Source organism: Myodes glareolus, chromosome 13 (assembly GCF_982192425.1).
Source record: "Myodes glareolus chromosome 13, mMyoGla1.1, whole genome shotgun sequence".
NCBI classification, from domain to species: domain Eukaryota; kingdom Metazoa; phylum Chordata; class Mammalia; order Rodentia; family Cricetidae; genus Myodes; species Myodes glareolus.
In genome coordinates this window covers 18,865,153-18,883,064 of record NC_142038.1, presented here as the reverse complement: position 1 = coordinate 18,883,064, position 17,912 = coordinate 18,865,153, and positions in this window count along the sequence as shown.

Here is a 17,912-nt window from a genome sequence, read left to right as displayed (position 1 = left end):
AGCTTTTCATATGTGTCCCGGGACTCAAATTCAGGCCCTTATGCTTGCGAGGTAACTATTTTACCAACCCTCTCTCTCCAGCCCCCACAAAAAGTTTGGAAGATTTTTAATGATAAGAATTTATTTTCTGAGTATTGGACAGAATTTTTTCTACCATAGTCAATTTAGCACAAGAAGCTCTGTTATGTGGTTGATTTCCTTTAGCATACAATATGTGGTATTGACTCTTTTCCCACTCGCTATAATGTAGATGTTCTTCAGGTCAGTGAACACTTCAGCATAATATCTTGTAAAGTAAAATCTAGCAGGATGTAACTCTTATCTCCCCATGTGTTGAGCAACCTCGGATTTCTTATGCTTGTTCTACACAATCTTGCACCAATTACTTCACTCCATATAAAGTTAATTTAATCTTCAGTTAACTCAAACTTCAGTACATGATAATTCGCCTTTGTTCACAGGAAATGCCTTGAGAATCAGGAAGTTGTGCTTAGAACAAAGCTGTGTTGCCATAAAAACGTGAGGCATAAAAGAAAACTGGGCGTGGAGGACCGTGATGAAGCGCACCGACATCTGCCTTCATCAGAGCCTCATGATCCAGAAGGTCAATGAGTTCATTGTTCGAACTGAATGACAGGTATATACAGAGGCTTTAACCTATTGCTGTTTATTGAGCTTAATCGTCTGAAAACTCCTGCTGGAGCTCTGTGCTGTGTGAAAGGAGTCAGATCTCAGCCGACAGTTGTGAGTTCATGAGCCCTTGTCCCCGGTACAACAGTTTTAGCTCCGTTTGCCCAGAAAAAGGCAACTCTATGGACTAGTTCAAATGTATTCTCTTCAGGGTCTGCTGTAGTGAGGGGCTGCAGGGCAGGCCTGCTTTTCTCCTCACCCGGCTCCCGCACGGCTAGCTTAGTCCCAGAAATAATAACACACAAGTTATATTCATTTAAGCACTGCCTGGCCCATTATCTCTTAGAGAGTTAGTTACTGACTAACTCTCATATCTTGATATTAACCCATTTCTAATAATCTGTAGCACCACGAGGTGGTGGCTTACCGGAAAGGATTTAACATGTCTGACCTGGTGGCTGGCTCCATGGCGTCTGCCTCATAGCCCTCTTCCCAGCATTCTGTTCTATTTACTCCGCCTACCTAATTTTCTGTCCTATCAAGGGGCCAAGGCAGTCTCTTTATTGACCAATGAAAATAACACAATAGACAGATAACCCTCCTCCATCATTTCCCCTTTTTCTGTTTAAACAAAAAAGAAAGGCTTTCATTTTAACATAGTAAAATTACACATAACAAAACAGTTATCAAGCAAGAATTACAGTCATAATATTTATAACTAAATCTTTATCATAATAATGGAAAACTATAACTACGACTATCCATTCTTTAACTCCATCAAAGACTCCAGAAGGATATATTACCTAAGTAAACAAGAAGTAAGCAACTTCCAAAACTCTAGAAATGACAGAGACATCTCGCTGCCTGGACAGTCATCCAAAGTTCCTCTGTATCGTTGGGGCATCCATTTTTGGCCTTCAGGCCCATAATATCCAGCAGACATTTCCATGAAGCTGGAACTTTTAAAGGCAGTTCAGTCACTATCTGCTGTGTCCTGCAGAATGTCTCACAGACTCTTTCAGGAATCAGGAACCCCGAAAGATCATCTCATCTTTAGGCAAGTTCAGCAGTCCTCTCTCTGCAGGTTCTCTGTGTCCAGTTTATATAACAGCCCAGGCAAGAGCAGTTTCTTGCCCAAATGGCTAACCAACTTCATAAGGAGCCTCTTCGATGCCCATCTTCCTCTTGAAGTAGATTGGTACTGCCAGGAGCAGACGTGTCTCATTGTCATGAAAATTCCTAAGTTATTAAAACATTAAATGCCATGTTCTGTAGTCTTTGAAAGATATGAATGTCTATCTGAAATATATCTATGCACTTCTAGAAAATCAGACTAACATTACTACAAGCTTTACTATTATCGATGATTATCCATTAACAACCTATATTTTCTAATTATACATTACATTTTTAAAATGAACTACACAATCACAATACATCAGTCAAGATCAGAAATATATATACATATAACAAAATTGACCTTAAAATCCATACCAATGAAATTACTCATATCTATATCATATCCCCCTTTAAATGTAAAAGAACATTTATAAACAATATTTGGGAATATGGACGTAGTTAATTCTCTCCAAACTTCTTCCTGCTGTATAGGGGCGCAGTTAATCAGGTCTTTCATGGTATAACCTGTCTGCCAGGTTCATCTCAGTCGGCAGTTGAGTGAAGAAATTTTTTGAGGGTGTTTACAGAAACCTTTCAGGAGGGCGTGGTCTATCATACCATATTGGGATAGAAGCAATCAACAGGGTCTCATCCTCTGTGAAAACAAAAGAAGAACCTCCTTTCCAAAGCATCATATTCTTAGATACAAATTCTGAAGTCAAGGTATTTTTAAAATATCTATCTTGGATTAGTTCAGCAGCATTTATAAACAAAAGTCTTTTAGCAACTGTTGCTCCTTCCTCAGCATTCAAACAATTCAAAGAGAGCATAATAGCATACAGTATCAAGATTCTCTGTATATTTTCCATCTTTATGTGGCTTTACTTTAACCTCTATTTCTTTTATTTTTACTTTTAACTTTTCGCTTTTTGAGACAGGTTCTCTGTATATCTTTGTCCTGGAATAACTCTGTAGACCAGGCTGTCCTTGAACTCACAGAGATCTGTCTGTCTCTGCCTCCCCAGTGCTGGGATTAAAGGCGTGTGCTACCACACCTTGAACTCAGAGATCCTTTTGTCTCTGCCTCCCAGGCGTTGGGATTAAAGGTGTGTGCTACCACACCTTGAAGTCACAGAGGTCAATCTACCTCTACCGCCCAAGTGTTGGGATTAAAGGTGTGTACCACCACATCCAACTACTTTCTTTCTTCCTCTTTTACCCTAAGAACTTTAACCTTTAGCATGCATATATTTTTAACACATAGTAAAGCATTTAGAGGTTTCCTTTGTCTTTGAATCTCTATTTACTGTATATCTTTCTGACTACATGAGTCTTTTTGGAGAGGATTAAAGCCGCAGCTTTGACGGCCCATTCCTTAGCTTTCCAGCCTTGGTGGAGGTGCTGGCTGTAGCCATTTTTGTTGACACAACTCTATGGCATTTCAAGGTCCCTGACAGCAAGCAAACTGCAACATTCTGCTCACAAACCACACTCAGTTGGACTGCCTGCCTGAAAGAGTCAGAGTTTTCCCTGGCAGGACAGCCCAGAAAGCCGGCATTTTAAAATGGCAGGGTTTTTTTTTTTGTTTTTTTTTTTTTTTGCTACAACTGACAACCGAAAAGCATGTGTTCAGCTTTTCATCAACACTATTTAAGTGTTTTGTGGCAGGACCTCTTAATGAGCTACAAAGTTTTGCAGCTAAAGCTGAGTCAGGAAGCCTCTCTTAAATGAGAGCATTGCTTGCCTCTAGCAAGCAGAACAGACCCGAGAAATTGCTGCCACCAAGAAAACATGCTTCACTCTATTCTTTCCCAAACTTTTCAAGTTTTCTGTGGATTCAGTTATCCACGTTGGCGCCATCTGTAGTGAGGAGCTGCAGGCAGGCCTGCTTTTCATCCTGCCCAGCTCCCGCACGGCTAGCTTAGTCCCAGAAATAATAACACACAAGTTATATTCATTTAAGCACTGCCTGGCCCATTATCTCTTAGAGAGTTAGTTACTGACTAACTCTCATATCTTGATATTAACCCATTTCTAATAATCTGTAGCACCACGAGGTGGTGGCTTACCGGAAAGGATTTAACATGTCTGACCTGGTGGCTGGCTCCATGGCGTCTGCCTCATAGCCCTCTTCCCAGCATTCTGTTCTATTTACTCCGCCTACCTAATTTTCTGTCCTATCAAGGGGCCAAGGCAGTCTCTTTATTGACCAATGAAAATAACACAATAGACAGATAACCCTCCTCCATCAGTCTGCAACGCTTAGCAACGAGTCATTCCTAGACCCCTAGGATGGTGCTGGGGAACAGAGTTTGCAAAATGAAAGGTGAACGCTGTAATCTCTTCTAAATATTTGGTGCAAAATTAGAACTAGTCTACATTTGGCTCAAATCACCAATTGAAAGGTCAGTTGAAAGGTAAAATGTAGGACTTAATCATCATTCCAATTAATTATTTTTGACTCTGTAATGGTGTGAAAATAGTGCATGTTCTGTAAAAACAAGTCATTGAATTTTAAATTTTGATATTTTCCCAGGCTAGTGTGATACTCTCTGACAACACAAGGCAAAGGTAGTAAGTTATAGTTTCTGGAAGCCACATGATCACCAAGGTGCCATATCTTACACTGGAAGTTCTGATGTTCTATTGGTTAGGCATATCAAATGGGTTTCCAATCTATGATACTCTCAACTGACAGAATATTGATCTAGACATAAACCAACCAAAAATTTAAAATGTATGAATACAGATAAATTTATATCTAGCTATATGAAATATGTAATATAAATGCCCTGACAGATATATTGCAAATATGTCTAAACAATTATCACAAACAACATGAACTTTAGTCTTGGCAGGCCAAACATCAGTCTTAAATATGCCATTCACTAGGGGTGTGGCTTTAAGGGATACTGTAATCCACTGTAAACATCAGTGTCTCCTCTATCCAAGAAAACCATCCAAGTATAAGCCTTGTATTAGCTATTTTTCTGTGTCTTTGGTAAAATACCATAACCAAAAGCAATTTAATGAAGAGTTAATTTTGGCTTACAGTTCCAGAGGGCATAGGCAAGAAAGTAAGACGGCAGCAACTGGAAGCATAGGGATCACATCTAGATCATACATAGGCCCAAGAGAGAACAATTTAAAAACTGGGCAAGCCTACCCATCTTGAAAGCCCATTCCGGTGACATACTTCCTGCAGCAAGGCTCTAAGTCCTAAAAGTTCCAGAATCTCTACAACAAGCACAACCAACAGGGAACCAGCTGTGCGAATACGTAAGCGTACGCAAGACGGTTCTCATACAAACTACCGTATGCCTCCTGGAACCATCGTATTAGGTTGAAAAAAGTACACCGGTATAGTACACAATAGCGGCTCACCTGAAGTCTGTTGCATTTCGAGCCACTGACTCAAGACCCAACATACCCTGTTCCAATTCTCACCCTCAGTCCCAGCAGAGAAACAAAACGTTCTCACTCTGGGATGGGCAATTCCCTCATCTTCTGTCATTCCCCACCCTGACATGCAAGGCGGTAAGGCCTAGGTACGCGCCCCCCACCTCTCATTTTTCTCACATGTGTTGACAGTTGTCTTGGGCACCATTTTCCTGACACTCCTCACCTGCCTCGTTCTCCCTTCCTCTTCATAGCTCCCTCGTCAGAGGAAGCTCGCAAAGCTGGTGAGTAACCGGGTGTTGAGTCAACACCCAAGGCTTCTCTGACTCCATCTCATGCTTTTGCCCTGTGCTTTCTGAGCTTCCACTGGTCCTGAGTTTCTTCGTCACCCAACACCCCTTCCAAGCTCATGTCTTCCTCTTTCCCCTTTGCCACTTTCCCCTTTGCTCGCATCTCAGCGCCACCGCAGGTCCCGGGGCCTTCTACAGCCCTGCCGTCTTCACCTAACTACATTCCCTTCATTCTTCAAAGCGTAGCTCAGTAGCCATGGTGCATTTCTCAATTACCTGGTCTGCAAGCGTGCAAATCCTCCCTCACCGTATTGTCTGGACCCCCTCATAACATCCTGCCCAGGTTTTTACATGGAATCATTACGCATGTCTGCGATTCCTAGAGCGTTGGATTGGTCGCCATTCTCATTACCCTGACAAAGACAATTTTAGGAAAGGTTTCTTTCCGGTCATGGTTTAGTGTTCAGTGGATCCTGTCTGGAAGCCATGGCAACAGGCATCTACAGCAGCTGGTCACTCACTGTATCTACAGCCAGAAAGCAGAAACGAGGAGCGGCAATGCTCAGCTTGCTTTCTCCTTTTGGTTTAGGTCAGAACCCGAGCCCAGGGAATGTACCACCTCCGTTTACAGTGCATCTTCCCATTTCTGCTAGCCCAGTCTAGAAACTCTCTCCCAGAAATGCCCTGAGGTGTGTCGCCTCAATGATTTCAAATCCTGTCCAGCCAATAATCAATATTAAACATCACAAGAATATTCTTATTTTAGCATTTATTGCTAATTGATTTTATTTTTAAGTTAAACATAATTACATCATTCCTCCCTTTACCCTCAAACCCTTCCCATGCCCCACTCCCTCTATAATTCACAACTTTAAAAAATTATTGTCATCATTTATTTATTATTATTGTAACAATGTATGTGTTTGTAGGTCTGACTAATTGACTTTGTATAACCAATTAAGGAGCTCATCCTTGATAAAGGCTAATTCTCCCCCTCTCAATAGCAGTTATTGCCTGTACTTTTTCATCTAGGGATGGGGCCCCATGAGGTTTCCCTCATCCACATTTGGCCTCTTAACTGAGATTGTCATTCCTCAGCTTGTATTTAGACAGTCATATTGTCGAAATTTGAAGAGTGTAACTTCCCCGTCATATCTACAAGACATAATCTTATAACAGAGGTTCTAGTCCTTGGGCTTTTACCATCTTTCCACCCCCTTTTCTCCATGTTCCATGAGACTTAGGTGTAGAACTCACATCGTATGTGTGCCAGCTGGAGCTGGTCTCCCCGCAGTCGGGGTGTTCTCTGTGCTCTGACCTTATGGTGTTCAGTACATGATCTCCATCTGCTCCAAAAGGAAGCTTCTTTGATGAGGGATGGGAGCCACCCTGACCTGTGGCTCTAAGGACAGTATTTAGACTGCTCTTAGAACCAATAATGGTTTGGGAAAGCAGCAGTAGTAGGCTTTCCTCTAAGATCCATGACCTCTTCAGCCATGAGGAGTTGGCTATATTTCCCTTACCAAGAAATGTTTACTTCCTGCTGAGTTAGCTTTGAGTCTAAGTTGCCTTTTGGTTACCACAACATCTAAGTGTTGCTATTGTATCTCTAGGAATATTTTACTGTACTGGCCAAAGTTGTGATTCATAGGTGCTACAGCGGGGTAGAACCATTTCCTTTTCAGGATTCTCTAAAGGAAGAGAACTGACAGAATTACAGTGTATATACATATGTATATATATATATATATATCATATATGATATATATGATATATATATATATATGTGTGTGTGTGTGTGTGTGTATAATATATTAGAATGGCTTGCAAGCTGTGGGTCCTAGTAAACCAACAATGGATATCTCTTGATGGAAAGACAAAGAATCCAGTAATTGTTTTCTTGCTTCAAATACTGTTCTGTAGACTTCCCTCAGAAGGTGTGGCTCAGATGTAGGGTAGGTTCCACCTCAAGAAAATCCCTCACAGGCGTATCCAACTGCTTGGGTTTTAGCTGATTCCAGGTGTAGCCAAGTTGACAACCAAGATTAGTCATAGCCCTTCCCCTGCATCTTACAGGGCACCTTTCTTTTCTATGACAGGTTGTCCTCACAGGAGAAGTTTTCAAGTCAGATCCAGCTCGGGAATTGTCCATTCCTGTGCTTCTGTCTGTCATTCCTCACAGGATGACTTGAATGAGGGCAGATGCTTGCTGAGGGACTGGCTAGCGCAGTAAGAGAGACTAAGCAGGAGTTCAGACGGAAAGCTTCCATGTTCAAGACTACAGAGAAGAAACCCACTAGATAGAATTGAAGAATTTGAAGAGATGAGGTACATACGTGGGCAAGGAAAGGGGGAGGCTGTGGTTCTAGGTAAGAGCCAGGTGAAGTTCAGAGTTAAGGAGGGAGCCAGCATGGTGAGATAAGGAAAGTAGGCAGGGCAGTAAAAAACAAACAGTCACACAAGGGCAAAAGGTGTGTAGGCAGTACCCAGGGACTGGGAACAAAGTCCTTTTGGCCACAGCAAGGCTTGGGGAGTGTGAGTTTGTAACCATGATGATCAGATTGCTAAGTCCATGTAAGGGGGGCTCTCTACAATCCCGGTCCATCAGATGGGACTGTTGAGGCTCTCAACACAGGCTGTTTTAAAATGGGGTTATTTACTCCTTTAGATACATTCAAAGAATGGTGGAAAACACTTTTAAGAATCAAATGAGAGACAGTGTTTGCTCATTGCAAACCGTACAATGGCATGAAATGAAAGAAAATATGTAGATGGGTAGAAACATACTGAATACATCCTAGAGTTCTGAATTCTCACATAGACCCTACAGGTGATAATGCTGTCATGGGCTGCAGAGTGAATTAGCTGTATTTAGGATTTTCTTTGCAGCCACCCCATTCCAAAAATAAAAACCAACATTTATTTCATATAACTAAGCAAATTATCATTATCTTTTGTGATGCAGTGGAAGTTCCAAAAAAGCAGACTCAAGAATTTCTGCTATCTTTAGTAAATACACAGTTAATTTCTAAGTCTAGACATTTTTGGGTTTTTGCCATTACTATTTTTAGCCCGTGTTAGAAACTTATATTGCCTTTATTTGCCATATCATAGGACAAGGTCACATTTGAGGTGTGTGTGTGTGTGTGTTTTAAATATTTTACTAACTATTTGGGAATGTCATATGGTGAATTTTTTTCAAATTCACTCCCTACTCCTTTCTCTAACTCCTACCAGATCCAACACCAACTCCATAACCCCTGCTCCAACATTTATTGAATAACACTTAAACTTCCATTCGGGTTATTTTTAAATCTCATACTTCATTTAAAAACCAGCATAAACTTTAACAACTTAAAACAATATGTATATTTTACTTCATGCCTACAGGTCATAAATTTGGGAGTGCCGTCAATCCATGATTCTGGCATGTGTCCTCAAAATGCCATCACCTCCATTAGCAGGAGTCCTGAGGGCCTCTTTGGTTACTGGCGGGTGGTCTCAGCGCTTTGCTTAGATAGTTTCTGCACAAGGCTGGTTGAACATCCTCACAACATGGCAGTTGACTTCCCTATTGACCAATACGAGAGGGCAAAATAGAAGTCACAATGTCTGTTATGACTTAGATTCAGAAGTCAGAGACCCTTCAAGTCAGTTGGACTTTTTCACTGTGGCTATTGAATACCTGGCAGAAATAACATAAGAGAAGATATTTTTGGCTCACAGTTTCTGGTATTTCATTACATGGTAGAATAGATCCAAATTTCTGGATCTTGAGAAAGGACCGCAGCATGGTCAAAGAGCATGGAGAAGCAGAACCATTTGAGTTCTTGCAACCAGAAAGCAGAGGTAGATGATGCCCGCACTTTCTGGCTTCCTCATTTCTGCCTCTTATCAACCTGGGCTTCCAGTCCATGTGACGGCATTGCTCACTTTCAATGTGAATCTTCTACTACAAGGTTTTCCTCTCTTGAAAACATTCTTGAACATACGACCCTTTAGCAATCTCTTTGGCCCGCCTCAAAATCATCAAGTTGAGGATCACACTTGATCACCACAACAAGACGCTACAAAGCCCTAGTGGTTAATTGGATTAATGGGAGTAGCTATCCAGGGGCATGAATGCTAGAAGAAAGAATAGTTCAAATAATCTTAAAACAGCGTCTTGACTACTATAGCCTAGGTTTATTAATGATGATATATAAGATATTTATGCCCAATGATTTTCATTAATGTGTTAATGACTCCCATTGAAATATGTTATTAAAAAGAAAGTAGCAAGTTACTGTTTCTGTGGGTATGATTTTCATGACAAATTTCATGAATTATTTCTAGGTGATTCTAGAAAACCCTTCCCAAATAATATCTATTCACTATCATCATTAATTTCCCATTTCCCCCCTTTTTGTCAATGAGATCTTCCACAAGTATTTGTTGTGAAACCATATGGAAACACATCCCTCTACCTACAGGGCCCTAGCTGATTCCTGTAAGGGGACGTTTCTTATCCTGACTGCCTGTTTCCAATTACCTGGCAACCATTTCCCAAATTATCACTCACAGAGGCTTACTTAATTATAAATGCTCAGACAAAGGCTCAGGATTATTACTAATTAGCTCTTACATTTTAAATTAACCCACCTTTCTTTTTTACACTTTGTCATGTGGCGGTACCTTTATTAGCATGCATATTCATCTCCTCCCTTTCTGGTGACTCCTGACTCTGCCCTTTTCCTTCTCTCATCCTTAGTTTAGTTGTGCCACCTATATCTGCTGTCAGACAACTGGCCAATCAGTGTTTTTTTAAGCCAATTCAAGTGACAAATCTTTACACTGTACAGTAACATTATTCCACATCAGAATCCCTCCAGAGTCCGCACTTCTAGGTGCTTCTCGTCTGCCTACAAACTTTCTTCTAATGATTACAAGAACCACTGAGTCCCTGACTTCTAATGGCCAAGCTGGAATTCAATCAGTGTGTACAGACTATCTGCCACTGTTCTAGATTCTTGTGACATAATGAGAACAAGAGATTCATGATATGTGTCCCCAGGATCGACAGTCCAAAATTCTCTATCATTAGACTTACATGGCCATGTTGAGTATACTGTTTACTTGATTCTTATTGAACTGGCCTAGCATAGCTTCCAATGATCCTTGCTGGTACCATGTATGAAACATAACTAGTTCTACCATAACCCAATAGATTGTGGTTGCTTTTATTCCAATAAGAATCTCAAAGAAGTCACAATGGCTGGATCAGAAAACAAATTCACAGAGTACATTCCTGCTCTTCTCAGAAGTTTCCTTTCCTCCAACATCTGAGTCATTTCTACAAAGCCTACTTTATCCTCTAGGCTCATCCTGCCCTTGGCATATCATCTGTTAGGACAGAGTCCTCAAGAATAGCACAGTAGGTTTCTGAAGGACTCATCCCAGATTCTACTGGATATGCACAAGCAATTGTATCCTATGTCAATAGCTAGCATATTCCTATACAACTCTGTCTTGGAATCACTTCATTGATTTTTGATCCCTTTTAAAATCCACTAAAATAATTGATAGAGATTAAATAAATAGATATAAAACCATCATAACTACGGGCCAAGAAAAGAATGGGCAGTAGCCCAAGAGATGTCAATAATATCCACAAAGTTTATAAACAGGAATACAAGTATCAACCAACTCAGCAGGAGAAAATTAAAATCTAGATACGGTAGGAGGAGAAATCATCAAAAAATAAGCCAATTAGCAAGCTGAGCAACAGAAAAACTCAGGATTGGTGAGGCTGGAAGCAGAGAGGCTCTTGGTTGCTCTGAGGAACGCCTAATCTCCTATAACTCCTGCACCTTTCTCTAGCATGACCACCGGTTCCCCTCCTCCACACAACACACAGCCCTCAAGAAATCCCTTTGTTGACTATCTTCTGTGGTGAGAATCATCATATCCTACTGCTAGCCCAAATAAAAATTACTACGTTCTGATAGAACTACCACTGTCAAACATAAAATCAAAAGTGATTAGCTACAAAAAGATGTAGTAAGCCTCCTGTGTAAGTGTTGGCATATTCGGTCGGTAAGACAAACAACCAGACCAGCTCAAGAACAACAGATGTAATTTAATAATTGAAAAAGGGGGGAACTCACACTACCCGAGTGGGAGGTCCGAAGTCCAAACGGGTCCTTGTAGAGAGATCCCGCGCCTACCCACTCCAGTTTTTCTACCTGGGCTCCAGGCGGCTACACCCTAACCAGATGTGATTGGTTGAGCTTCCCCATCACTTCTGGGTGGCATTTACTTTTACGAGTAATCACCTTATAATGTCTTAAGCTTCCCTCATTATATCAACTGGTCCACAACGTTTTTCTCCAGAATCTCACATCCTCTTGACATCCATGGGGTCAACTCATCAGAAAACAAGTAGATCTTCCAGTTCTCATCGCTAAGAAAATAAGACAATGGGAGAAAGAGAGTCGATTTCTTTGAAGAAGTGCCATGGTTGATCTTGGGGAAACCCATGGAGGAAAGGGAGAGAGGATTATGGGAACCTAATAATCCCACATTATTATTATATATGGGGCTCAAGGACACCAGGAAAACGCGGCCTACAGAATCAACTAAGCAGGGCTCATGGGGCTTCATAGAGACTGAAGCAGCGATCACAGAGCCTGCACGATCTGTGCTAGGTCCTCTGCATGTGGGTTGTGGTTGTTTAGCTTGGGGTTTCTGCAGGACTCCTAACAGTAGAAGATGGGATATCTCTGACTCTTTCATCTACTTTTAGGATAATTTTCCTCCTACTGAATTGCCTCATTCAACCTTAATATAAGGGGTTGTGTCTAGCCTTCTTCATACTGTTAGACTGTGTTCTATTGCTCTCCCTGGGAGGTCTACTCTTTTCTGAAGAGAAATGAAGGAACAGCGGATATGGGGGAGTGAGGAAGTGGGGCAGGGAGGTGGGGGGACCGGGAGGAATGGAGAAAGGGAAAGCTGCGATCAACTGTATCGTGTGAGAGAAGAGTAAATAAAAAGAGAACAAACAAAATTTCAACTATCTATTCAACCGTGAGTGATGTTAGGGAAGGTTTAGGGAATGCTGGTGGTGGTGGGCAGCCTCAAGTGCCCTTCTGCAGGGAGCATCCAACTGTTTATCTTTCACTACCTAGTGCCGGGAGGACAAGCACACATTCCTATGCCTGCTTAACGTACGTCTTCACGCTTGTGCGGCAGGCCCTTCCGAGGCTAAAATACCTTTCCTAGTCCATTCTTTGATTCTTGCTTCTTTTTTTTCACTGTTAAGAAAATTTTCAGAATAAAATACTTCCTTTTGGAATCATTCTCTTTCGTGATTCCATAAGTTCCAATGTTTTCGCCACAGTAGCTGTGTACCATGCTTACGCTAGAATATCGCAATTCCATTTTACTCCCATTCAGTTTCATAGAATGAGCTGTTGCCAAGGGGTTTTATGCTGCTACCATTTGCTGCTGCTGTCTGTGTGTGTTTCTTTAATGGCATAATACCGAAAAGCTGGCAATGCAACAAGTTAGCATATAAGTTAAGAAATTTCTTTGGAAACCAACTTATTAAAAATATCTAGTATTTTATGAAAACATTATCGGAACACATAAGGCTTCTAAGATACAGAACAATAGCTGTGTTGTCATAGACAGAAGGCATTTCCTCAATAAAATATCCCATGGCAATTCCCAACCCGAAAGCATATAAACATGGATATGACCTTGGCAAGTGTCTTCAAATGTAACTTCCCCCGATTAAAATACTAACATTCCAAGAAGGAGCCATCAATCACCAAATGCACTTGGGATGTTTTATTAACACTAGGCCAATTGTCTTTACATTTAAAGGAGCTGAAACAAACTCTTTCCATATGGCAAAATCTTAAACTTAAATTTCATTTCGTTAACCAAATGTTGAAAAACAAGGGAACTAGTACCAAAGCATTGTAAAATTTTTGAAATGCCATTAAATCCCATCAAGGTTTCAGATAGAGTCTTAATTCTATAAACCTCCCATCAAGAAAATGTAGCCATTTCACATATACTTGGCAGACATTCAGTCAAAGTGAGTGTGTTGAAATGGTTGATAACCAAAACACTAAATCAAGACAACTCGCTTCCTTTGCTGAAGTTGAAATCTCCGGGGACAAAACTTAATATCATGTTATTCTCAATATAGTAGTTACTAAGATGAAAACCAAATGTCATCACGAGGCTTATCTAGTTGAAGTCATTGTACCCTGTGCCTTAAGATCCAGCTCCACCATGCTGGTCCCATCTCAATAAGAGAGAAGCATAAAGAGCTGGCTGCTGAGATTTGGAGTGACATGTGTTCATGATCACAATGACTGCCAGTCCCCCTGCATTCTGTCCCCAGAGACACTGAGCTATTTGCATTTCGTGGCCAGAGTATGCCAAGTTCTCACAAAGTTCTTTCTTGACACACGGTGACTCCCTCCTCTCAGAGACCTCTCCCCAACTTTTTTATTTCAAGACTCAGGCTAGCTTTAGGAATTCCTTCTTTTCCCACTCACCACGCAGGCCTTTTAGGTACTCCAATTCCCCTTGTCTCTCTAATAGAACACTGAGTTGTGTCTAATTAGTTCTCAACTCTTTCCCTCTGCAAGTCTTTGAGGCCAGGTCTTTCTGCTTTCTGTATCTCCAGTAATGCTCATAGCTCAAACAAAATATCTGATAGATAGATCCGGGAGTGCTTCAGCGTTCGGATTCCCAGGGACCAATAGACTCAGATGAGCCTGGGTTATTAAGCGACCCTTCCTCTGCTAGCCATGTTGAACCAATAGCCATGCCAATTGCAAATTGTTTTCCCCATCTAATAAATCAGTTCTCTTCAGTGTCCGGGGCTCTAGTTGTGTAGCAACAGCTCCTAGTTCCCATTCTGCTCCCTGTACCATACAGAATTTCTACTGGGCCCTGCCTCCCACTGATTCAACAGAACAAATGAAAATTCTCACTTTGGACACCAATCCCTGCTGAACTTTCATTGTAAAATGAGCACACTGTGCTATGGTATACAACATTCAGGGGCAAGCTTCCAGTAACACTCAGTACCAACTTCTGTCTCATGTACATATATATATATATATGTATATATATATATGTATGTATGTATATATATCATGTATACATATATACGTGTATGTGTGTGTGTGTGTTGCAGTCAACAAAGCTAAAAGGAGTTGGAGATCTGAAGAGAGTTTTGACATCAGACATTGAGAGGCAGGGTTTAGAGTTTGCCTGTCTGGTTTTCTGTCTTGCTTTGGGCCATTATTTCCTCATTATGCCCCTTCCCTATGTTTCGGAGAAGCAATCTATATCCTGTGCCATTATGTGTTGGAAGCATTGGATCTGATGTTTTATTTTGATTTTACAGGGGATTAATTACAATTAAGAGATTGCATGAATCTCAGAAGAGACTTTAAACTTTAGACTTTTAAATACGTTTGAGACTGTTATAGACTATGGTAGACTGAATGCATTTTTGCCTTACAATATAGCTTGCAAGCCTTTGGGGGCCAGGAAGTAGAATGTGGTGGTTTGAGAGAAAAAGCCCCCAAAGGAAGTATCACTATTAGAAGGGGTAGCTTTGTTGGAATAGGTATGGTCCTGTTGCAGGAAGGCTTTGAGGTCTCATATGTACTCAACGACCAACCAGTTAAACAGACCACTTCCTGTTGCCTGTAAGATACAGAACTCTCAGCTATCTTCCCTACACCGTATCTTCTTAAACCCCACCATATCACACCATGATGATAATGGACTGAACCTCTGAAAATGTAAACCACCCAATTAGATGTTTTTCCTTTATAAGAATTGCCATGATCATGGTGACTCTTCACAGCAATAGAAACCCTAAGACAGCGGACCTGGGAGGATCTTTCCTGTTTGCAAAACTTTAATTTATTTTCCAATCATTATTACAAATGTCCAGCCCACCTCTGAGAGAATACATAAGAGTCAATTATTAAAAACCCAGCAACGCAGCAATGTTATTGCAGATGGAGGAGTGATCAAGTGATAAAGAATGTAGGGCTGGTGTGTGTGCGTATGTGTGTGTGTAGTGCACTGTGAAATGTTTTCTCAGTTTACAATCTGCCTAGAAGCATTCCTTCCCCAAACGTAAGCTTGACTGGTGTGTCGCCAGGACTGCTGTTCTCTCCTTTTGGTCTTTTTTGTCGTTGTTTGTCCCTTCAGTCTTCATTTTTCCTCAGTTTTCCTTGAGTTTGTCTACTTAAAATTGCAACAAAGAGGACTGGTACAATGGTTTAGCAGCTAAGAGTATGTACTGCTCTTGCAGAGGACCTGAGTTCAATTCCCTGCACCCTTGCCAGGCGGCTCCTAACAGCCTATAACACCAGCTACTGGTGGATCTGATGTCTCTGGCTTCTGCAGACACCTGTGCTTATGTGCGCGCACACACATACACAATTAAAAACAAAATAAAGGTTTAAAAATAAAATCAAATAAACAAGCACCAATCTATAGATCCAGAGAGGTTTGGTATAGAGGGAGGGACTAGGAGGAATACATGGATCTCCCTGGGAGGAGAGACTAGAAAGGATTTTGTGGGTAGACTGGGAGTGGGGAGTGGGGAGTGGGGGTGGGGTGGGGATAAGAACAGGAGCATCAGTTGGGGAGGGGATAGGGAGATGAATTGAGGGAAGGAATTCTGGGGAAGATAGCTAGACTTGAGTGCATTTGAGGGATGTAATTGAAACCAAGTGCAATGGAAATTTTCTAAAATATATAAAGGTGATTTAAATCTCCAAATAATGGTGGAGAGAAGTTTCAAATGCCATCTCTCTGCAAACAAACGAAGATCCCAGTACCAGTACTGGGTTACATCCAATTGAGTTGTCAGCCAAAGGGGTCTCATAGGCATCTCCAAAGAATTCAGTACCTAGGTTGTTGCCAAGACAATTGGTTGTTCTCCACAACTGATAGACAGGGCCCTCTTGCTGAAGGCAGCACTCACTCACATGACTTCTAGAACATGGAAAGGTCCAGCCAGTACCTGTATAGAGCCTTCATCCCTACACTCTGGTGTCTTTCGTATGGGACGGTACTCTGCAGGCTACTAAAAGAAAAGCATCAGCACCAATCCAGCCACAAACCCTTTCATCTGTCCCTTACAATGCTATCCTGCCTGCAAACTGTGCTAGGACAATGGTCGCACCAAGCTTCTAGGAGTCACTAACCAGTGTCAGATTTGATTAAAGGCCCACCCAACGAGATGGAACATGTACTCAACACCAGTTGGGCGACCAAGAACCTGGGATTAAGTAGCCCAGGGACCAAATACAGCTTGTCTTTTAAAGAAAAAAAAAAAGGGAGTGATGAAATGACTCCTAACATTCTTCTATACTCAGATCCATGCCTTATTCAGCCATCATCAGAAAAGCTTCCTCTTGCAGCAGATGGGAACATACAGAGACCCACGGCCAGGCATTATTAAGAGAGGAAGAGAGAGAGATAAAGAGCTCTAAATAGGATGTCTCCATCAAATCCCTCCCCTCAGAGCTCAAGAACCCCACAGAAGAGGAGGCAGAAAGAATAGAAGAGCCGGAGGGGGTGGAGGGCACCAAGGAAACCGGCCCTAACTGAGCAAAGCTTCTATAGCCTGACAGAGACTGAAACAGCAAGCACAGGAGTCTACACAGGTCTGCACATGTCTGCACAGGTCTGCACACGTCTGCACCGGGCACTCTGTGTATGTATTATAGTATTACAGCTTCCAGTTTAGTATTTTTATGGGACTCCTAAGGGTGAGCACTAGCGGGTCTCTGGTTCTTGTGCCTTCTCTTGGGCTCTTTTCCTTCTGTCGGTTTGCTTTGCCCAACTTCCGGGTGGTTATTTTTTTATTGTTTGTTTTATCTTATTATATTTTCTTTTGTTATTAAAGGAGATCCCTGCCCAGCAGGGGCTTTCTCACAGATTAGGCATGAACCACACCCGAATGCCTGTTTTCACAGAGTGGTCTTTATTAAGCGGAAAGAAAAGAAAAAGAAGAAGAAAAAGAAAAAGAAAAGTCGCTGCTCTCTGACTCAGGCAGAAAAACAGCAGCAACCGACCTGGCAGGTGCAACTTTTGAATAGGAGGAAATGGGGAGGTCTGTGCTTGAAGGGGCCAGAGTGAGATCAGTAAAGGAGATATGGGACAAGGGAGAAGGGGAAGGGGACAAGGAAAATGGGGAAAGGGTATTTGTCCCTGAGGGGCAAAGCACTACCTCTGGATGGAGGAGGCAGACCTGGTACATAAGCAAAGGGCAGTCTATATAGGTAAAGTGGGAAACTTTGTGTTAGGGTGAGCCATTTAATTTTAGTTGAGCATGTTAATTAGGTAAACAAAAGGGGACTTTTGAGTGCTGGACTTAAATACTTTGATAGTTGGACTTTGGTAGTCAGCCTGGGGAGGAGGAAGTAGCCAAATAAGGGA